Source organism: Lissotriton vulgaris, chromosome 9, assembly GCF_964263255.1.
Source record: "Lissotriton vulgaris chromosome 9, aLisVul1.2, whole genome shotgun sequence".
In the NCBI taxonomy this organism is placed as follows: domain Eukaryota; kingdom Metazoa; phylum Chordata; class Amphibia; order Caudata; family Salamandridae; genus Lissotriton; species Lissotriton vulgaris.
The window spans coordinates 816084801-816108360 of NC_141697.1; positions in this window are offsets into that span (position 1 = coordinate 816084801).

The window sequence follows — 23560 nt, forward strand, 5'->3', positions numbered from 1 at the left end:
AGTTCCCTCATCCGCACGTCGCATTTCTCCTCCCCCCTCGCCCCCTCCCCTGCCCGCCGTGTCGCATTTCTCCTCCCCCCTCCCCTTATCTGCCTTCCCTCCGTCTTGTTTGTGTCGCATTTCTCCTCCCCCCTCGCCCCCTCCGCTGCCCGCCGTGTCGCATTTCTCCTCCCCCCTCCCCTTATCTTCCTTCCCTACTTGTTAACTTTACCCACCGGATAATGTGACATCATGTTTTAGTGTTTGTGAGAGAAGTGCAAGCAGTGACGTCCCATAACAACCCTCGAATGCTTTGGATATTTCTGTTCTGTGATGATTTATAGCGAAATGAAGCGGACCTGACTAGATTAGAAACACAATCTCGTACCAAACGTGAGCAAAGGTACGCACTTGATTTGTAAAGAGCCACAATACTGCTGTGTGTTGTAGGTCGGTTCACGAGCGGCATGCTTTATCTTTAACTTGCAGCTTCAACACTGCATCTCACAGTGGGGTGCCTTCCCTCCCACCACCAAAGAAATGCCTGTAATGCAGCAGAAACAGTCCTCCGTGGTCTCGCAATACTCCGCACAGGCCTTCTGGAACTTTGCTCCCATTCGCGTTATAAACTCTCCCCCACCACAAACGCAGCAAAAACACTGCTCCAGTGGTCTGTCCATGCTCCAAGCAGCCCTCCTAACTCTTGGCTCCCAAGCTCTACCATCTGCCTCACCCGGTCAGCAGATAGTCAGCTGCTTTGATGGCTGTCATTATGGAGGACACTGTATTTTCAAATGAACAAGCATTGGCATAGCCAATAGCTCTCGCTTGTTTTTTTGTTGCAAAAATCTGTATTCTGTCACCGTTGAACTGTTTAGAAAACAGACTTCCCACAGAGCAGTTCAACATTGTGTGCACGCGCGCTAACCTTCCAACAAATATACAATAAAAGTAAACGTCTATATGGAGAAACATTACCCAGTAATAAACACACTTTCCTGTGCATAGTGAGGGGCCGTCATTTCGAGATATCTGACAATAGTAACAAATAACACCGGTAGGATTGGGAGGAAACCCACCTTAATGAATGGATTAATTGCCATGTTCATGATGTCATGGTGTGTGCAACTGATGGAAAATGTGAATATCATACGTTTGTTGTGGCGTCATCTTCCATTTTTACAATTTCTCTTGTTTATTATTTGCGAGCCTTGCTGCTGGGACCCTTGGCTGTAGCTTGGGTCACCGCTGCCAGCCCTGCCCCGTCTGTGGTGCGCTTGAGCTAGTCTCAAGCTGCAGCGGCGGGACCCTGCCCTCCGCAGCCTGCTGACAAGCACACAGCCACAGGCACTGCACTCACCGCTACAACGATGCACACCCCTTCCTGTTCCTCAACCGAGGTCAACCGGACTCACATCACACATACCTGCTCTTCCTTGAAAGAAGGGTCGCACTAACAGCTGCAGCTCGCTGTGCTCGGTGCTTGTCAGACCTGCCTGGCGCCAGGCATCAACATGTGTTTTCTAAGGGTTTGTTGCATCGTTCCCCCTCTCTCTCCCCCCCCAAAAAAAATATATATACTCGGACGAATGCAAAGCCCCTGTTCAGGGCTGCAGGCACCACAGGTCTCCAAGGGCTGATCTAGGAAAAGATACATCATTTAGGTCTCCGAGGTGACACTATTTCTTGTCGTGTTTGCGATCTGTAGTAAGACTGGACAAATGCACAGCCCGAGTGTGTGAGCTACACTATGTATAACTAAACCATGACTTGTTATTGAAGAATTTTTATTTATTTAGCCCCCCATTAAACTTTAGTACATTTATTTTATAACTGCCCTGCGTGGAATTTTTTTGCTTAAACGCATTCAAGACTCTACCCATCACCTACTATGTAGCCTCACCCACAATGCATTTGAAAAACCCAGAGGTACGGGTTGAGCACTAATACAATAGCTCCGCCCCCTGCTCTACGCCCCCTCCCTTCTCCAACCCCTCCCCACTCTCTCTCCCAGCACAGCACCATCAAAAAACGCCAGCCGACAGTGCAATAGGTCTCGCAGCATTTGAGTTAGAGCTTTTAGAAATGTTTATGGCTTTTTTTATTTGTAATTCTTTAGCATTGGCTACAGGAAACAAAAATGCTAAAGATTTACAAAAAAAACCCATCAACAATTCTAAAAGCACTAACTCTAATGATGCGAGACCTATTGCATTTCCAATGCTTGTTTTTCTCTGAAGTTTTATGTAGTGCAAACTTGACTAAAGGTATCGGGTATCAGAGCGCTTTACATGAGCACCAGTTGCATTTACATAAGGACACATTCATTTTTGTTAGGGATGGGGAGATTAAGTGATTTGCCCAGAACCACAGAATGTTGACCATCGTTGCCGGGACTCAAACCCCGTTCCCCAGGTTTGAGGTCGACCGCCATAGCCCTTAGGCCATATCCTCTCTTTTTTATCTGTGGTTAATCATCGATTCTGTGTTGGGAGGCCCTACCCTGACTATCTTTGATATATGGTTGTCAGGCTGGGTTCCAATCTGTGGTGTATTATGTTTTTCCAGTAACTATTGTATTGTCTTTTTTGGAAGAATTCAACAGCATTCTCAAATTTACCGATCTTTCAAGCAGGCATTCGTCAGTTTTTACTTGTAGGAGAGTGTCCCAGGCGGTGTGTCCACCCCATTCAGTATTTTAAATAGTGTGTAATGTTCAGCGTTCACTCCTTTCTTTACATCCATGAGCAATACTTCTGTGGAGAGGGCTTCTGAAGCTTTCCACGCCATGGCCATCCTTCTTTTTGCTAGCAAAAAGGCCACGTACATTAATTTGCTTATGGTTTTTAATTTTTTCACTTTGCATGTTGAAATATGGTGACATTTGCCCCATGTAATCAGGACGAAAATCACAACAATTTAAAGGGTATTAACAGAGTGTACATGCCTTTTGTCCCTTTGTCAGTTGTTTGCTGCGGTTTGCCAAAGAAATGTGTTGTGCTTTTTATTTATTTATCATGGAAACGGTCTCTGATTTGTATATCAATCTGGACAGTGGTATAAGGAATACAATGTAGAACAGCAGCAAGTGTGAGATCCGTGCGAGGAGGAGAAAAAGAACGGAGGATGGAGGTACAAAAGCTTTCACAAACTTGAGTTATCATTCCTCTGTTTTTTTTGTACAATCTTGTGCTGTCAAACATCCAGGCAGCTGTGCTGCCTCGTCCTGCTCTCTCTGGCGACCCTCATCCCCATCCTTTTTCCAGCCAGGCTCTGACTGAAGAGAAACAAGTTAAATTGTTAGTTTGTAGCCCTCACCTGACCCAGGACTGAAGAGAAACAGACTGCAGCTGCTTTAGAGCAAGACACACAGCTCTCTACAGATGAGCTGAGGGGGCCTCCCATCACGTAATGAAGACTGGCCCACCCCACACCGCAGGGGTGTTTGGTACACCCCTATTTATTAGCTGTGAGTGCCTAGAGGCACAAGCTGTCTGAGAGCGCCTAGAGGCCAGGGCTGGCTGAGAGCGCCTAGAGGCCAGGGCTGGCTGATAGCGCCCGGAGGCCCGTGCTCGTGATAGAGGCTAGTCAGAGAGCTCAGGCCTCTAGTTGTTCTGAGACAGCTCGGGCCTCTAGGCGCTGTCAGCTAGCTCTGGCCTCTAGGTGCAGAGGCCAGGGTTGGCTGATAGCGGCCAAAGCTGGCTGAGAGCGTCAGAGCTGAATTGAAGGCGACTAGAGGCCAGTGCCGGTCGAGAGCAGTCAGATGCCAGTCTCAGCCCTGCTGTAACGCTGAGCACACCTGACGATGACACAACAGATACACCCCAGACATCACCAGAATTTAAACACACATCTTGTGCACACCCTCAACAGCACCAGTGCACACCCCCAACAGCACCAGAAATGAAACACAGGCCTTGTGCACAACCCAGACATCACCAGTAATGAAACACAGGCCTTGTGCACACACCCCCTCCATGTCTGTTGTATGTCCCAAGTCATATGACTCCGTCAGTTAGCCTCCTGTCCCGAGTCTAATCACTGCCCGGCTTGACCCTGTGGCCCCATCCCATCCAAATAAAATAGAATTGAACATTTATTTACAAAGGAGGTGGAACATATCATGACGCCATCATCGTCACTGTCCCTGTAAACAAGTCACTGCAGACCCAGGAAGGGGGGGCGGCCTGAAGCAAGAACATCCCCTTCCATATCTTTCAACTTAAAAACAAAAACATTTCAAACCCTCCAATAAGTTGGAATCCATAATTCGAGGAACTCTGTATTTCCCCTGAAAAATTGAAATTTCGAATTACAAGATCCCCAGTGAGAGATAGTGAGGGGCTTTAATGCACGGCTGAATTTCTTTACCATGTCTGGGCAAATTGGCTCTGATGAAGTCTCTGTAACCCTCTGAGGGCCCCCACCCCATCCTTGTTCCGGCCGGCTGGGCTCTGACTGAAGAGAAACAATATAATGTGTTACTTTGTTTCTCTTCAGTCTGAGTCCTGGGGCACTGCAAGGAGCTCAGAGCAGGCTGCAAGTGCCTGTGAGCAAACCTCTCACAGCTCTCTACTGGGCGATGAGCTGAGGGGGCCCCTTCACGCACTGAAGACTGGGGCCTCCGCCGCAACGCGGGGGCTGTGGGGGTGTTTGATGCTCCTTGTTACCAGGTGATTGCAGGGGCGTAACACTCTGCATGCTGTTCTTCAGACTAGTCTTTGTGAAGAGAGCACTTGAAAGAAAAACACCCCAAAGAATTTCTGAATAGACAGTTAAAGCAGACAGGAGGGTGTGAATTCTCTGAATATAACTGTAAGTCACTGACCCACTTGTTGTTCCAGTTCCAAGTTCTCTTTGACCAAGGAAGGCAGGGCTCCACTGAGGAATGCAGTGCTACCGGTGCTGGTGCCAGCTGAAAGCCAGATTCCAAGAGGTGAGGTTCAACAAAGAAGGAAGAGGCTGTTTCTCTGACCCAAAGCGCCTCTGCCCGATGAAAGAGGGAATGAGCCTGCTAATCCAGCAGGTGTCTGGGTTGTCAAAACTGCTTCTTACTTTCCCTGGACAATTATGTGTGGGCCTGTCGGAACACGAAGACTGAGGAGAGTGATTACCCACAACCCTCAGGACAGGCTATAGTATTTCCATATGAATGATTCAGTGGCACAGTTCGCTTGGACAAAATTGTTGTCTCTCTTCCTGCCTAGAACCAAAGAACTATGCCCGAGTAGACTGTGCTGCTGCATCAAAGAACTGTACTGCAATTGACCTTCCGCTGAATTTGCGAAACTGTGGCCAGGGCGCAATGCACCACATTTTTGACTGCTTACAAGGAGAACTGTTTTGCTGTCTCCGGCCCACATCCTATGTCTCATTCAATTCTAGAAGCAGGTTAATAGAAAGCCGGATGCCTGTGTCTTCACTGGAGTGCGTACACCTCCAAGTACAGCGGCTGAGGCCTCGGCTGCTACCTGCTGTGTCCTCTGCCCAAATGTTGGAAGATCCTTCTGTCAGCATATCACATCCCGGAAGAGGGAACAGCATGTCATGGGAACTGACATATGGGGCACGGATTTCTTTTCTAATGACGCATGCATGTTACTCGGTAGAGTGTGTACGTATTAGGCTTATGGTCTCGAAAACTAATGCTTTGTACGATGATAATACTTATCAGAGTGTGCAAGATGGTTATATTATTTTTTAAAGCAGTTCGGCTATACTCAAACCAACAAAATATACAGCAGTGCAGCAGAGGTAACTAAATATACAGCAGTGCAGCAGAGGAAACTATCATTCAACTTTTCTAAGAGCTATGTCTAAGTGGCAGCAGTACAAGGTCATTCAACCCAGGAAAGAGCAACTTAGAGGCATGTCTGAGCGGTAAGCAAATGTATTGAAACATGCCTTCCAACTGTGGCATTGTTTGAAAATGTAAGTGGAAGCCTCACGTATCTGTACCACAGAACAAAGAGAATTATTGATGAGAAGGTGTAAACCTGACCCATGAATTTGGGATGTGAAGACAAGAGGACTGGTTGCTTGGGGGAAATTCTAGTGCGCAACTGCAAGCTTCAAATGGATTCAGTGGTAAATGATATGATTTGGAGTGAAATAATTAGAAAACTATTACTCATACAGCAATATAATTACTGCAAATCTGATAAACCATACCTAGCACCTATATCGATAATATTAAGCCAATTCATTACCAATAGTATGGAAGTGCAATAAAGCACAAGTTACTTACCTTTGGTAAAGATATATCTGTAAAAATTATTAGTATTGATAGATTCCTTACCTTAGAATTACCCCCAGGCATCAGACTGGATCCGGAAAGTTTTTTCGTCAGCAGTACCCCTGCGAGTCTTTAGGCATCGTCGTGCGACTCCGCATGCATCGTTGGCGCTGGGATAATGTTGTTGGAGCTACTTAGACACGCCCACGCACGCTAAGGTCAGTTGTGTACACGACTTTCCGCGCCAGGAATGCAGAGCTATGCAAGAAACTGATTTCTAAGGTTGAGGTCATCCCTTTCAGGGCCCTAGTTTCATGGCACCAGTAGTCAGTTTGTAAGAAACATTTGTTAGTGATAGATTCCTTACCGCTCCACCCATCCTCCCCGTTCTGCAGAGATATCATTACCGAAGGTAAGTAACTACGTGTTTCTTTCAGATGCACAAGTGATAATTCCTTACCTTAGAATACATACCCCAACAATACCAACCCCGGTGGTGGGTCTGCAAACCAAGATCAAAGTCCTGGAGAAAAGAACGGTCAAAGAAGGCGTCTTTCCGGACTCGGCTGTCCAGGCAGTAGTGCTTGGTAAACGTGTGCAGCGAGGCCCATGTAGCTGCCTGACAGATGTCATGCAAGGGAAGTCCCGGTCCCAGAGCAGTAGTGGCTGCCATCGCCTTGGCAAAGTGGGCGCGCAACCCCACCGGAGGCTTCTTTTTAGCCAACGAGTAACAAGCCTTTATGCACAGAACGACCCACCAAGAGATGGTCCACTTGTGCACAGCCCTACCTTTTTTCATGCCCACGTAGCCCACAAAGAGCTGGCCATCCACCCAGGAACTGTTGTGTGCGGTCCAGATAAAAAGTGCACCCAAAACATACGTTCTGACGGTGGAGCCTGTGAGAAGTTGGCCTGATACATAGTGATCACTAGAATAGTGAGCACTGCATATCAGTCCAAACAACCCTTATTGATGATTGGTTGTAAGTCAACCGTAGACCAGCTATCCTAGTAGCATGGACAAGAGCAGTCTTTAGGCTAGACTCTAGAGGGCGTGTTAAGCCAGCTGTAATACCATCACATATACCCCTTGAACACCAAGTGAAAGGACACCACACAAGTTGTTGTGTTCTAAATAAATATACTTTATTTTCATAACAGCCCTGGACTCTTTATGAGGACAGGGTGCCAAGCACAATACAAAGCTCTTAGGAAAATACGCAAAGTTGCACAATTTACACAAATGCCCGAGGGGCACGAAAAACCATATACTCTAAAAGTGGAATGCGAAATTACTAGCAGGTAAGTACTACGCTAATAGGCTTTGGGATCGCTAGGACTTGACTACTGAACCTTCAGATTATTAGCAGGAGGCCTAGGGAGATCGGGTGCAGAGTGTGCACTCTCACGCTGGATGCGGAACAAAGTCTATGGTTGCTAGGAATTACAAAGTTAGTATTATCGGACGAATCCGACTAGGTAGAGCTGAAACGAAAAAGGATCTGGACCCTTGGATAGCAAAGCTATGCTGGAGCACCGAAATGCTGAGGTTACCTAGCCCAGGGGCTGCGGATGCATAGGTCTGGAAAGACGTCGGGAATCCTCGTTGCAGTCTATGGAGCCTGAAAGAAGAAGTTGCTGGCAGGCGACCAGTGAAGAGATTTGGACGGATCCAAGCCTGGATCGGAGATGGAAGACACCTGTAAGCAGAGGGGACCAAGTTCTGAATCACTAGCCAGTGATTAGATGGGCACCAGGATGGCACCGGATGGAGTCACCTCGACCAGGTGAGTGGGCGACGCTGGGCTCTGCAGTCTCACGGACCAGGAGGCGTTGTCGGCGACCAGGATGGAGGTGCGAGCTGTCCCACGATGGTATCTGCTGTCGACGTCGCTGGGCCCAGGATTGGGGCAACAAGTCTTGGCAAATGCAAGCCCACGCGGTGGACTCAAAATGGCGTCTGGAGTGGACCAGGAGGGTCCGGGGTGCTCCTCTTTTGGAGGGGAGCAAGGGCCAGTCTGGAGCAACCAGACCAGCGGTGTTGATGTCGTCGTTCGTCGTCGGGAAGGCCACAAGCCAGCGGGCTAGTAGCCAGACAACGCGGTGAGCAGCAAAAAGCAGAAGGGCCCCACGCAGATCTCGTGGAGGCTGGGAGGCTGAACTTCGGTGCTGGAGCTGCTCAGGGTTGGGGCTTCTCACACCCCAAAGCACTCACTCGAGGATCCCTCGGCGGTCGTGCTGGGCAAGCGTCTTGCAGTCTTGAAAATGGCCGGTCCCTCGAGGTCTCGTCGCACCCACGGATCTCACCTGAGCTGACGATGTGGGTAGAGGTCAGAGGTGCCAGGGAAGCCGGTTCTCGTCGAGCTGGGCAGTCTTGATCCGGAGGAGAGACTTACAGCAGACCGCGATGCTTGGATGTTGCCTGCGGATGCAGGGTGACGACTTCTTCTCAAGATTTCTCCCTTGTGACTAAGGAGTAGAGAGTTCCTTTCGTAGAAAGTAGTTTCAGGATTCAAAGATGATCTAATGTGGAAGGGGGCCCGCTCCTATCTTTATACTAGGAAAAGGGGGAAAAGGGGCTGGCACGCGACTAGGTCCTGCCTATGGGTGGGACCAGGAAGGGGGGTGGTTACACCCCTCTCCCATGCCGGACTTTCCCCAGCTCAGGGGCTGGTGTGCCCCTGGAACTGGTTCTAGCCGGCAGATGCATAGTGAGCACCGGGGTGCCACTTGCAGTCACCTTCCTCTAAAGCCCTGCCTACCCAGGATACACAAAACCCTGTCTGGGATGGTGCTAGCACCGCCCCTGACAGGAAACCCTTTGTCCAAGCTCCCCTCGCTGGAAGGACTCCCAGCTGCAGGGGGTCAGACTTGTGTCTGTGGTGGCAGCATCCATTTTGTGATGCTGAGGCTTGAGTTAACTTTAACCGGGGTTCACAGTTACATACATGTCGTGTCCCTCTAGAAGGGTGGAATGCTAACCCCGTCGCCAGAATTGGCGAGGGGTTAGTATTCCAATTCGTATGACACCTTACTCGACATATTTTGATAAAGTGATACCAGAGTTGGCATATAACCGCAAGGATTATAATGCACTTGAGTATATGGTATGCGTTATCATGGAACAGCTATTAGGACTTGGTTCCGCAAGCTGCAAACGGGCTCAGCTCATGCCAGAGCACCATCTCACATAATTCCAAGCACTCAGGCCTTGACAATCCTGAAGGCAGCCATTGGAGTGACTGATAGGAATCTGTGTGTCCATTTTAGGGTTAGATATAGGTATACTATATCTAAAGCAGGGGTGATTACACCACCTTGCCCAAGCTGTCGTGCAGCCAGTTGTGTCAGATTTAGATGGCCAGCCAGGGATGGCATAATACATGCTGCAGCCCCTGGTAGGCCCTGGGTACACCTATGCCCTGAGTTACAGGGTCTGATAAGGTGGCCCAGTACCAATTGGATATGTACCTAAGGTACATGGAATCCATTTTAGAGAGAGAGCAGTAGGCCTGGGGCCCTGAATAGCAGGGTCCCAGGTCAACTGAGTCGAAAAACCAGCAAAACACCAGGCAAAAAGTTGGGGGTAACCATAGTCAGGTATCCACCTTCCTACAGAGCCTCTCTTCCTCATTTTGAGGGATGTGGAGGCGGAAAGAAGGTGGGCACAGTGATTGTCTGCCCAATGTGAAAGGGAGTGACAACCTCTGGCAGAAAAGAAGGACGAGTCCTTAGAACAACTTTGTCCGGATGGACAGAGAGAAAAGGAGGCTTAGAAGAAAGTGCAAGAAGAGTGAGTGAGCTCCAGGCTGAGGTGATGGCAACCAGGAAAGCAGTTTTTAGAGTGAGGAGACGAAGAGGGCAATTGCAAAGGGAGCACACATCAGAAAAGTAAGAACTAGATTCAAGACCCACTGAGGCATCACAAAAGGAATAGGAGGAAACATGTGCGTGATGCCTTTCAAGAATCTATTTACAACAGGGGACTTGAAAAGGGAAGGCTGATCTGGAAGCCTTAAAAAGGCAGAAATGGCTGAGAGATAGCCCTTGATAGTGCCTAGAGCAGAGCCCTGCTAGGCGAAAGAGAGAAGAAAAGGAAAGATCTCTGAAGGAGGGTGTGAGAAGTTAGCCTGGCATATGATGTCCACTAGTTCTAGTGGGCACCTTGCACCAGTTTAATCAACCCTTATTGATAATGGTTTTAAAGTCAACCTTATAGAAAGCTATCCTAGTGGTAGCATGGACCAGCAGTCAATAGGCTAAGACTTCAGAGAGCATGTGAAGCTAGTTGTTTTACCAATTATATACCTTGTGTGGTGTCCTTTCATTTGATATTCAAGGGATTCTATCAAATATGTATGTATTTCTTTTAAACACAACCCCTCTGCACTCTTTATGAGGTCAGAGGTCAAAGTACATTACAAGATTCTCAATTAGCATACAATAAGTTGCACAAATACAGTTATGCCCTAGGGGCCTCACAAACCATATACTAAAATAGTGGTATAAGAACCACATGATAAATAGAAAGTAGGCCTAGGGAATCGCTGGGGCTACACTAAACAACCAAAGGTTAGGAAGTAGGAAGCCCACGGGAGACACGTGCAGTGCCTAAACACAGCCGCGGGTTACCATTGACTTTCTATGGGAAACAAACAGTAAATTTGTAACTTGTTCAAGGACACTTCCGGATGGACTACGACAAAACCCCTTTAGACTAGAACACTTTAAGAGTCAAGACCCACGGGAGCACCAGAGTACTCGTGTTACCTCACCCAGGGGAGCCGGGTGCATAGGTGCCTTTTGGTGTCGGGTTTCGTCGTCGTTTTCAATGGAGAGCTGCAAAGAAGTGCAGCAGGCGACTAGAGGAAAAGTATCCGGGTGGATTCAAGGGTGGATCGAAGATCTGAAGAACCTGAAACCAGAGGGGACAGAGTCTGGGTCACTAGTCAGTGACCAGGAAGGAACCAGGCGATGTTGGGTGATTTCAGGTGAAGAAGGTGAGTTTGTCTCTTCAGCCACGAGGTCCAGGAGGCATTGAAGATGACCAGGCACTGGATTCAAGTTGTCCCACAATGGATCTAGTTGACTGCAGTGTCGGTATCCGGATTGGACCCAACAAGCCTTGGCAACTTCAACCCACACAGGATGTCAAGATTAGCTCTGTTGCAGACCAGCAAGGTCTGTGGCGCTTCTCCTTTGCAGGGAAGCTGGAGCAAGCCTGAAGCAACCAGGCAAGCAAGTTAAGTTGAAAGAAAAGTCTTTGGGGGCTCACTAGCCAACGGGCAAGGAACCGGGAAGAGGCGTCAAGCTCAAATGCAAAGGCGGGGCCCACAGGACACTTGTGGAGTGTGGGGGCCTGTGCTTAAGTGCAAAGGGTGCTCGGGGCTGGGGCTTCTTGTACCCCAATGCACAACTACAAGGGTACCTCGGAAGTCGAGCAGTTAGCAAAATGCAGGATGTCCAGGAGTTTCAGTCCCACGTCTCTCGTGTCCGCCCCGTGCCTCAGCTTTGCTGTGGGTGTGGATCGGGGTCAGAGATGTCTGGAAGTCCATGTCCTGTGCATTTTCGAGGCTCCCGCCGGATCCCGAAGAATCTGCGGCAGACTGGCAAAGTTGCTGTTCGTGCCAGTTTGAACAGGGTGGTCACTCTTTGACCACAAGGGAGATGTCTTCCATCTTCCAGTTGAAATGGAACATCAAAGAACCAGGATAGGTCTTGCAAAGATTTGTCCAGGGTAATCTAAAGTCCTAGGGACACAGCTCCTATACGTATACTCAGTTTAGGGGTTGGAGTACCTGGCTAGGTCCCTCCTATGGGTGGACCTGAGATGAGGGTGGTTACACCCCTATCCCTTTGTCCAGTTTTGCACCAGAGCAGGGCTGGAGTGCCCCAGCAACTGGTTTGAACCGGGCTATGCATGGAGCAGCTTGTGTGCCCCAGGCAGTGTCTGGAAAAGCATTTCAGAATGCAGCCCTCCCTGCCCCAATACACTACAGCCTGTCTGGGGAGGTGCTAGCACCTCCCTTGACAGGAAACCTATTGTCCAGGCCTCCACTGCCGGAGTTTTGTCCAGCAGCAGGAGGTCAGACTTGTGTCTGTGGCAGCAGCATACATTATGTGATGCTGAAGCTCTGTTTAACTTTAACAGAGTAAAGCAGTAACTACATGTCTTCTCCCTCTAGAAGGGTAGAATGCTACCCCTGCCACCAGAAATGGTGGTGGGGGGGGTGGGGGTAGTATTCCAAAGTGTTTGACACCTTACACAACATGTTTTGATAAAGCCAAACCAAAGTTCGCATTAACCGCAAGGATTATAATGCACTTAAGAGCATATGGTATGGCTATATCATAGAACAGCTATAAGGACATGGTTCCGAAAGCTGTAGAGGGGCTCAGCTCATGCTAGGGCACCCTCTCACATAAAACCAAGCACTCAGGCCTCAACAATCCTAGAGGCAAACATAGGAGTGGCTTATAGGTGTATATGTGTCTATATATATATGTAGATATAGGGATACTATATCTAAGTGAGGGGTGATTACACCACCCTACCCAGGCTGTGTGAACAGACCTGTGGTGTCAGTTTGGAGGGCCAGCCAGGGGTGGCATAATACATGCTGCAGCCCCTGGTAGGCCTTGGATGCACCTGGGTACATAAGGTACACTATGCAGAGGCTCACAAAGGTGACCCAATACCCAATCTGGTATGTACCTAAAGAACATGGTTACAATTTAGAGAGAGAACAGCTAGGCTGTGGTCCATAGGAAGCAGACCCTACTCTCCTACAGAGGGACAGAAAGGGGATCCATAGTCTTTGCTGTGCACCATGCCACACAGTTATTCCACCTGCAGGCGTATACGGTCTTAGTGAAGGGACTCCTGGCTGCCAAGATAACATTACAGACTTCGGGGGCAGGTACAAAGATGTCTACTGCCGCTGCTCAATCTCCACGCAAGGAAGTGGGGACTGGAGAGGTTAGGGTGGAAGACCGTCACCTGCTGCTGCAACAGAAGATCCTCTTGAGGAGGCAGACGGCTCGGGGATCAATGCTCATACTGAGTAGCTCGGGATACCATACTCTTCGAGCCCAGTCCGGAGCCACAAGGATGACTTGGGCCCGATCGCGCCTGATCTTCAACACTCTGTGGTCTGTTGTACGCCTTTCCGCCTATACACTTCTGCCCTATTTCACTCGCGACGGAAAGTCTCGCCGAGCGAGTGCAGCCTTGGAAATTCCAATGCGCAGAACTGATGATATTGGTGGCGAATAGATCTGAAAGAGACACGTTAGTGATAGATTCCTTACCTTAGAATATCCCCAGGGGTCAGACTGGATCGGGAAATTTTTTGCGTAGCAGTACCCTTGCACGTCGGTAGGCGTCGTCTGCGGCTCCGCATCCGTCGTCGGCGTCGTGGGCGCCGTGATGACGTCGTAGGAGTACTTAGACGCCGCCTCCGCGTGCTGACGTCAGTTCTTCTTTTTTCTGCGCCAGCAGCGCAGATCCGGAAAAAGTGGTACCTTAGTCACTTTTTGACTAACTCTTTTTGATCTTTTGATCACCCTTTTCGAGTCTTTGACTCCGATCGGTGCCGATAGGGAAATGCCTGGTTTCAAACCCTGTGAAGATTGCGATCGACTGATGTCGGTCACGGATCCTCACCGTCGGTGTCTCCACTGTCTCGGCGTCGCCACGACGACAACTCCTGCCTCGACTGCCGGGCCCTTACTTCAAAAGCTAGACGTGAGCGGTCCCGTAAGCGACTCCAACTCCGGCAGTCGGCCCCGCGCCAATAGAGGTCCTGGTCCGGACGGAGGTCGAGGGACCGGTCACGGGAGCGGAGCCGTCATAGCTCCGGGAGTCGACATCACTCCTCTGGGTCGAAGTCGTCAGGTAAGCACAAGAAGTCGAAGAGACGTCATCGCTCTTCCGACTCACCCTGATGCTCGCGCGACGCGGCCAGGGGTTCAGGCGGCTCCATCGGAGTCCCTGGGCCTAACGTGACGCCGGAGGAGATAGAGTGGTTCCTCATGGCCATGAGGTCCCTCTCTCCCCAGATGGGTTCCACGGCGCCTTCGGGCCCAGCGGTCCCATCCGGGGGTCCTAGCGGGTCGGGGGTTTCGGCCCGATGCCGTCGGGTGCTTCGGCTCCGACGCTGCTGGCACCTTCGGGCCCGGCGCCGCAGGGCCCCGCTGGATCCTGTTCCGGATCCGGGTCGTCGCCGGTGGACTTAACGACCTTCCCGGCGCCGATCTCACGGGTGTCACCCCCGGTGCCGTCCTCGGGAGGCGCCGTCCCCTCCCTCGACCCGGTTCCGGCGTCGGAACGGCGCCGCCCGGCGACGATTCAGACGCCGTTTGGTGAGTTCACTTTCCATGAACCGGCCCAATCCTTTACTGAACCTGAGTACCAGGTGATGGGTGATGAGGAGGATTGGGAGGGGTCTGAGGACCCTCTGACATGTGAGTGCCAGTCTTATGAGGACTGGACAGGTGACCTTGGGGAAGCCAGTGGGTTGGACATTTCACCTGACACTGGCTTTGTCTCCCCTCCTAGCGTGACTACGGAGGAGGGGCAACCTATAGCGTGGTGTTGATGAGGGCAGCCAAGGACCTGGGCCTTGAGCTCCCAGTCGCGGCCATGAGGACTAACCTCCTCACTGAGGTCCTTAAGCCGCAGTCATGCTCAGCCGAGCCTCTGCTGCCGTTTAACGAGGCCTTGACTGACGTTCTTTTGGGCACTTGGTCCAAGCCCGCTACGGGTTGGCCCGTAGATAGGAACGTGGCCAGACGCCTTCGCCCGGCCCCGGGTGACCCATGTTTCCTGTCCACCCACCCCACCCCTGAGAGCCTGGTCATCCAGGCATCCAATTCCCAAACCGCATTCCCATCGGCTGCGCCGGTCAGGGAATCCAAGAGGTATGAGCAGTATGGCAAAAAGATCTTCTCATCCCTTAGTCTGGGACTGCGGTCTTCAAACACCGCATGCCTCTTGGGCCGCTACACCTACTCCCTGTGGGATACAGTCGTAGAAGTGCTGCCAGAGTGTCCGTTGGAGGTACGGGCCAAACTCGGCCAAGCCCTTGTGGAAGGTCGGAATGCAGCCAGATATTCCATCCGGTGTGGACTGGACACCACCGACTCACTGGGTAGAGCGATGGCAACGACGGTGGCGGTAAGACGCCACGCCTGGTTGAGGTCCGCCAACTTCTCGGCTGATGTCCAGAACACACTTATGGACATGCCGTTCGATGGCCGTCGCCTCTTTGGCGACAAGGCAGACCATGCGCTGGAGCGTTTTAAGGACTTCAGGGCTCCGGCCAAGTCCTTTGGTCTCTCGGCCACACGCCAGCAATCGGCTGCTTTTCACTCCTTTCGTGGCCACGGAAGGGGTTTGCCCACACGTGCTGCCAGCCACGCTCCGCAGGGTAATACCCAACGCGGTGGCGGTGTTGTAAATTAGCATAAATGGGTTAGCGTTAGCAGAAGCCATTTTGCATTTAGAAGTTATCTTATCCGTTTTTAGAAGCCATTTTAGTTTCTGGAGGCCATCTTGGCTACCATGTGCTGCCATGTGCTCACTATCTGTATTGTCCTACCTTCCTTTTAGCTGCGCCTGAAGTCTGCCTAGTAACAGGATATATTTAGCCTCCACCACTTCCACGCATGCTCAGAAATGCCTGGTAGAGTCTGCATCTGTTACTGATTAAGTTTTACATAGGAATGTGTTCACTACGTTCTGAAACTGTTAGCTCCTCCCACTTGGTTCCACATGTCCTTATTAGGTATTCCTTGTGTGCTCACAGGAATACAAGACTGCCCCCTTTTATGTATGCTTACTGTGTAAGTCTGAAAATGTATATAAGGCGCCTGCCTTCTGACTTCCTCAGACTGCCTCATTCATTTGTCATGGCTTTTGGGCGACGCAGCCTCACCTCACATGAGTGTAATAAATTGTCCTTTGATATTTCAGAGTTCTGTGCCAGCCTCTTATTGCTTTTAAAGGACTCCAAGGTTTTTGAATTCCACAATTGGCGACCACGACGAAGGGACTCATCAGAGAGGTGACAATCTGGAGGAGTGATCAACTTGCCAGGAGGCAGAAAACTGCTGAGCAGCATGGGACTGGTTTCTGCAAGGAGGTATGCTGTGCACGGCGCGCTTCTGCTGATTTCTTGTGTCTGCAGCTCGGTGTGTTTTCTGCCCTTCCCGACCTCTGGTCCTCCCAAGGATGTCACCCCCTGACTGAGAACACTTTTGGCGTGAGTATTAAAATGTAACATAAAAAGATAGACTGTTAGATAAGACTTGGCAGTTAGAATTTGGACAGCTTATGTTTGGTAAAAGTAATTTTGCGGCGCCTGTTCTATGCTTTGAATGCCTTTGTATGGTAAGGTAGTCTTAGGAACGCTTACTGTGGCATATTTTGAATTTGTGATAGACTTGTCTACTTTGAATTGCGTGTGATCTTCGAAGAATATGATATGAATATGATTTGATGTGATTTGATTTGATATGTATGTGTTGCAACTCATATAGGCAGGTAATGCAAGGATATTTCCTGCACCTTTGATAGTAGTGTATACTCTGCACTATTTTTTGGCATGCCTGTTGTCCTTGGTTAAGCTCACATGTTAAAATGTGTTGCTTCTGTGAAAGGTACCATAATGTGATGTGAAGTAAATGAGCCGGCTTCCCTTAGAAGGGATACCTAAATAGGTTTAGGTGTGAAAACATATTTCTTCCTTGGTGATATTGTATCCTCAGGGAACTAAAATATGGCCATAATACATGTAAGGATCCTTTTGTTCTGTGCACTTTTATGAATCGGGAATGCAGAGCGATTCTTTGGTGCTCTGCCAGTTAAAACTTGTGAATTGAAACATCATTGCCAAACATTCCTTGTAAATATGACGTACAACTAGCATTTACAAATTGGTTTGGTTTACGATCTGTTTGTGGCTTGTTTTTTGTTTCAGTCCTATGTATTGATCTGTGGGTTCAATGTGTGTTTACACTAACAAGAACAGAAACCCCACATTTAATTTCTGCTTGTGAATAGCGTTGGCGCGAATTTATGAAATACATGCCTTAAGCGCTGTATTGTGTGTCCTGTATGTTTGAAATATTTCTGTTTCTGTGTGAAATGAGCTCAATGCGTGATTGTGGATTTCTTGATGTTTTCAGTCTGTTAAGGAAAATGTTGCATTAATTGATATTAGGTGAAAATTAAATAAGAATGCAGTAATTTGCCATGTTACCTGCAGAAATCGCTATATGTTGCTTTTTAAATTATAGACTAAACAAAGGCACATATGTGCAAAATGTTAAATGCTTAAAATAGATAAAGTTAAAATTTACATTCACTAGGAACATGAAAAGGCCTCAAAATTAAATTGTGTGTTCTGTAGGGGGAAAACGAATTTGAAGCCCTCCTTTGCTTACATGCATTTTCATACATGTAAAATGTTAAAGTTTCAGCTAACAGTGAATTTTTGCTACGTTTAAATGCATTTCGTGGCACACACTTTTCTAAAAAATGTCTGTTTCCTGAAAGCTCCAGGGTCAGCTTCGTGCAGGCCATTTCCTGCCTTGAGAACAGCATGTGTTGTTTTTGAAGGGCAATAAAAGACACTGGAATGTTTATTCAGGCCAGAGACTAGCTGGTAGTTTTAACACGGGCTGAATTTAGGAACTCAGAATAAGAGTTTTAAAGGGTTACAAAAGTAAGTTGCATTATTTTATATCACAGGAAGGCATTTCAATTGAGGGTTGTTCTCTGTTTTTTTTAAACACAGTAAAATGAAAAGGGGGTTTATCTCTGGTGATGTTGCTCAATGTCCTCTTTTAAATTTTGGCGCGAAAATCTGCCATGTTTTCAGTAAGGCTTCTGCGCATAGGCTCCTACATGACTGCATCTAAATTGATAGGCAAAAAGATGCAGTTTGGGTTTTAAATGTGGTTTTAGCAATTCAGATTGGGTTTGAGGGAAAAAAAATAATAAAGAAATGAATAAATTCTTAAACATGGAAAAATTATTTGAAAAAAATATGTGTTTTTCAAAATCGTTTTTGGATATTCATAAAGCTTAATACTCATACTATGACCTCCTAAAATTAAAATTTGCTTAAAGTACTCTGTGATTGCTTAAATAGGACATTCGCATGTTAAGGGTTTACTTGGCGCAGGCTGAAAGCTCATTTTTCTAAGTCATTACATGCGAGATACTTCATGTTTACTCTTTGTAATTTGTAAAGCACATTCTGGGGTTGATTAATATGTAATGCAAGTGTAGGATTTTCATTTTTATGTACCCCACAGTCAAAAAGTCAATTTTAACTAAATTTCGACTTTTAACAAGCATTCTAGTCATTTACCATAGCATTGCAGAGTTTTTGGCTTTCAGTAAAATGCATCTTTGTGTATATTACAAACTGTGGGTTGTTATTAGTCGAGGTTGTTCTTCATAGCTCAGTGACCTATTGTGCCTGGTGCAGAGGGTTATGTTTAATATCAGGATTAAAAACTCGGCAGGGCCTATTCTGTCTTTTATCTTTTTAGAGTTGATAACTGGGTACCCCTGTATAGAGTGGTAGCAAACATTTAATATAATGCTGGTATGCTCTGTTGTCATGTTCTGCAAATTGTTCACAGTAAATGTTTTACTAAATGCATTTTATCCCTGAAAGAAGTCATTTATATAACATGTGTTTTTCAACAGGGTTGATCTTGTAGCTTAGAATGAGTGGGGAATGGTTACTGGCTTTGTCGGTTTAAGGGACGAAATAGGATCTAGGGCATGAGAGGACCGCACGGTACGCCTGGCAGAATTTGACCTTAAGGTCAGTGAGAAGGGGGTTTAGGAGTAAGTAAGTGAACAGATGGAGCAACGACTGCTTGGTGAAAAGCTTCTCTGATTAGCAGAATTTCAAGCTTGCACATTAGATGGGTTACATGAGGGTTTTTGTTTTTGAGAAGTGCATTCTTGACCAGCCTTAAAGAAAGGAAAACAGCAGGCCCTCAGGGGCTTTGGGGAGAGGGGGGACCATGAGGGGCTCGCAGGCTCCCAGGGCTATGAAGGGCCGCAGGCTCCCAGGGCCATGAGGGGCCGCAGGCTCTCAGGGCGTGAGGGCAGGGGGTCTGAAGGGGCCACATGGAAAGGCTGGTGCAAGGGATGCAGTGTGTCTGTGAAACAGTTTTACAGTCAATATGAAAGTGGGTTAGTATGTTTTAAAAGAAGGAAGGGTGGTTAACAGTTGAGATTTACTCTGTTATGCGCTGTGTTAGTAGTATGTTGAAAAGAGATGGGTTTTTATTATGATTTCTTTGAAATGAAATGTGTGTTTTTTCATGATTTTACAATTTTTCCCTTATGAATGGTTCTTGCTCATCCTATGGGTCACAAGCGAAACTGTAAGTTGTATTTGCCAGTTTTGATAACCAGCAACTGGTGATAACCTGGCAAAAAGTGGGGTGTGAGTAAAATGAAAGCGTAATTTTGGTGTAATTTTTAATTTTGACAAATTAAGCTGGCCTGGATTCTGGGTTTTGGGTTGCATGCATGCACGCGTTTCTGCTTGATTACAAGTACCATTGTGCTTTGTTTATGCTTTTTGCGCTTATTATACTGCATGTACATTTGATGGCTTGATCATGATGTTGTTTTGTTTTATTAGCTGCTTTTTGATATTATTACAAATTTGCCTGTGTTGTGAAGAGACATGTATGACGGTATGTGTCGCTCTACACCGCGTGGTTAATATCTGCGTTTATACTAAATTTCACAGATATGATATTTGCATACTGTGATCATGAGAATACATTCGCCTCACCAGTGGATGTTACAATTTGACCATAATAGTATTGAAGTAAAATAAAAGAGATATACAGGAAGCCACAATACAGATACTGCCCTTTCTCCCTTAAGGAACAGGCAGGCCTAGATTTATATACATATTCTTGATTGGACCTAAGGATGCAATTATAGATTCGTGGCTCTTGTTAAAAGGTGACCTAACTTTTTCATTTTTTCTACATTTTTCATTTTTTCCCTTGACGGAGGAACTGGACAATTAACTGAGATTACTGTTTATGGTGTAGCGCTTCTCCCCAGATGTTGCATTGTGTCCAGACTGCAGAGATGTAATAGGAACAACAACATTATGCATAATTCCCTTTAGTATGACCTGATCAGACTGTTTCTTTCTCTTTAGACTTTTTCTTTAGGCCTATATTTTTGATGCTTTCCAGTCTGACTGTCAGCTTAGTGATAGACCGGTTAACTGATTTAATAATATAATAAGGAAAGCTTTCTCATCTCAATAGGAGACACTGTATGTTCATTCTTGAATGTGGGAAAAATGTAATGCCCATTCTAATTAGGTTCTCAGCTCTTTCAGCTGCTGTTTTAATGTTTGATGGACCACATGTGTTCTAATAATGGGAAAATTAGGAGTTTGTACTCTTGTTTTTTCTCTGTTTTCACATTTTTGATAAATTAGCCATTGTCTGAATGCCCCTGACCATCTCTTATGTGATTTCGTTTTTGAAATGTTTTAGGTGAGGGATTTAGGAACACTTAGATTTTCTCATTTAGGAAAATGTTTACCCATTAGATGATGCCCCTATATGTAAGGACTTCCACTCAGATAAAATGTTTATGTAATTGTCTACCCTTAGATGATAGAAGACATGCTCTCATATGGAAGCACAATTGAAGAGGCTAGAGTCATTGTTTTGCCTTCTATGAGAATGATAGTGTATTTTAGATTATGATAGTCTCATGGTGTATGACCCCTCTCTTGAAGATTGTAGGGTAACTGATTGCAATCCCCTTGTTAAATATTGAATTGTTTTTGTACAACAATTGAAGGAAACTAACAAGTGTGTCATATCTTCTACATTGCTAGGTTCTGCAGGATTCTCCAGAGTCAAAGGGAGAGTGACACCTGCAGAACGAATGACAAAGATGAATTCGAATTCCTATCCCTGACAGCCATAGATAAAAGCAGGAAGTTTTGGTTTATAGTCCCAGCACCCAGTAAGGAATCTGCACGCCATCAATGGTATACCCTAGTTCTTTGTTCACTCTACTGCCCAGCGTTCCACGACAGAAGAAAAGGAGTCCCTTTGGTTTTGCAACAGAATTTGAATTGAAAAAAAAAGCGCAAAAAGGTACCTGTTATGTACTGGCAACCTCTGACAGTGTACAGCCCCTTGAGCCCTTGGCCTAAGTTTTGGCCTGAACCCCTTGAGTCCTTTGGTCTGTGTCTTGGCCTGAGCCTTGGTCTAAGTTGGCCACACCGTTCCCTTTTTCACCTTTGCTCCAACGAAAAAGAAATGAAATGGAGAATTCGAGATTGGCGAGAGGCACTATCTTATGGTGCCCATGAACGAGCAGCTTGAGCGTCCTCTGACACCGAACAAGGAGTGTTGGAGTTTGAAAGTGCTGCTGATTTGCTAAAGGAGTTTTCTTGACAGTGCTTGGATCTGCACGAGATGCTTTGTGCCCTTGATCACGAAGAGCACGTCATTTGTAGTGTCTGCCGTAGTGTCTGCCGCAGATGAGAGACACTGGTGCACTGCCCTTGTGAACTTGAGACTTTTGACTGAACTATGAGTGTTTGCCAAAAAGGGCACTCCAACGGATGCTGAGATACATTTCTATGGAAGGCCTGAAATGATGAGGCCCTTGCAGCGATGGATGAAGAGATTCGATGACCAATAAAAGTCTGCCAGAGAGACTTGGAATTGGACTCTGGGCATAAGTCGTGGTTATAGAAGTAATTCCTGAAAAGTAAAGACACTGGGTGTTGTAGAATTAATTTTTTATTGTTTTGCCTGCAGTATTTTAGAGTAGTATTCTTTTTAGCACAGGTAGAATAGAAGTTCATTCTCTGTGAAGAATATCCTTATCCCATTTGAGAGCATTGAAGGATTGCATTGCCACCATTTTTCATGAGTATATAGTGTTTTCTGAAAGATTTTAGGATTTGCTATTGCTTAGGGTTGTGAAAATGCTAATTTTCTCTGTGATAGTGGTCATTATTTCCTCCTACTGTTTGTATGTATGCTTATGACCTAATGTCCCGTTCTTTAGTATTCCTGGTCATACCCTTGCTGAAATGTTTAGAATGGAAATGGTTATCTAGCAATGAATTAGAAAATTGACGAAATTATGTTCAAATTAATGAGCACCTGTTTTCCATGTTCCTACTGAATAATACGAAAGTCTTCAGCAAACGCTAAAACGGCCGTCTGTTGTAAATTAGCATAAATGGGTTAGCGTTAGCAGAAGCCATTTTGCATTTAGAAGTTATCTTATCCGTTTTTAGAAGCCATTTTAGTTTCTGGAGGCCATCTTGGCTACCATGTGCTGCCATGTGCTCACTATCTGTATTGTCCTACCTTCCTTTTAGCTGCGCCTGAAGTCTGCCTAGTAACAGGATATATTTAGCCTCCTCCACTTCCACGCATGCTCAGAAATGCCTGGTAGAGTCTGCATCTGTTACTGATTAAGTTTTACATAGGAATGTGTTCACTACGTTCTGAAACTGTTAGCTCCTCCCACTTGGTTCCACATGTCCTTATTAGGTATTCCTTTGTGCTGACAGGAATACAAGACTGCCCCCTTTTATGTATGCTTACTGTGTAAGTCTGAGGAAGTCAGAAGGCAGGCGCCTTATATACATTTTCAGACTGCCTCATTCATTTGTCATGGCTTTTGGGCGACGCAGCCTCACCTCACATGAGTGTAATAAATTGTCCTTTGATATTTCAGAGTTCTGTGCCAGCCTCTTATTGCTTTTAAAGGACTCCAAGGTTTTTGAATTCCACAGCGGCTGTGGACATAGCCGTGGCGGCAGTAGGGGACAACGGCGAGGTCAGTCCACACCTTCCCCCGCAGCATCCGCCTCAAAACCCTCCTAGTCCGTGCTTTCAGGCCCATGTGACGCCAGTGGGTGGCAGGGTTCGCCATCACCACTCCCACTGGCGTACAGTCACGTCGGACAGGTGGGTGCTGCAGATCGTCCGAAGGGGCTACTCCCTCCCCTTCGAGGTGACTCCTCCAGCCATGCCACCGCAGAACCACCGTGTATTATCGGGGGATCATTTGCGAATTCTGCAGGAGGAAGTTACGTCCCTCTTGGCCAAGGGGGCCATTGAGCGCGTTCCTGGGCCAGAAGTAGGGTGTGGTTTCTACTCCCACTACTTTCTGGTACCCAAGAAGGGCAAAGGGGGCCTACGCCCTATCTTGGACCTAAGGAACGTCAACGGCTTCCTCCGGAAGGAGAAGTTCAAGATGCTGACACTGGCTCAGGTCCTAGCTGCCCTGGACCCAGG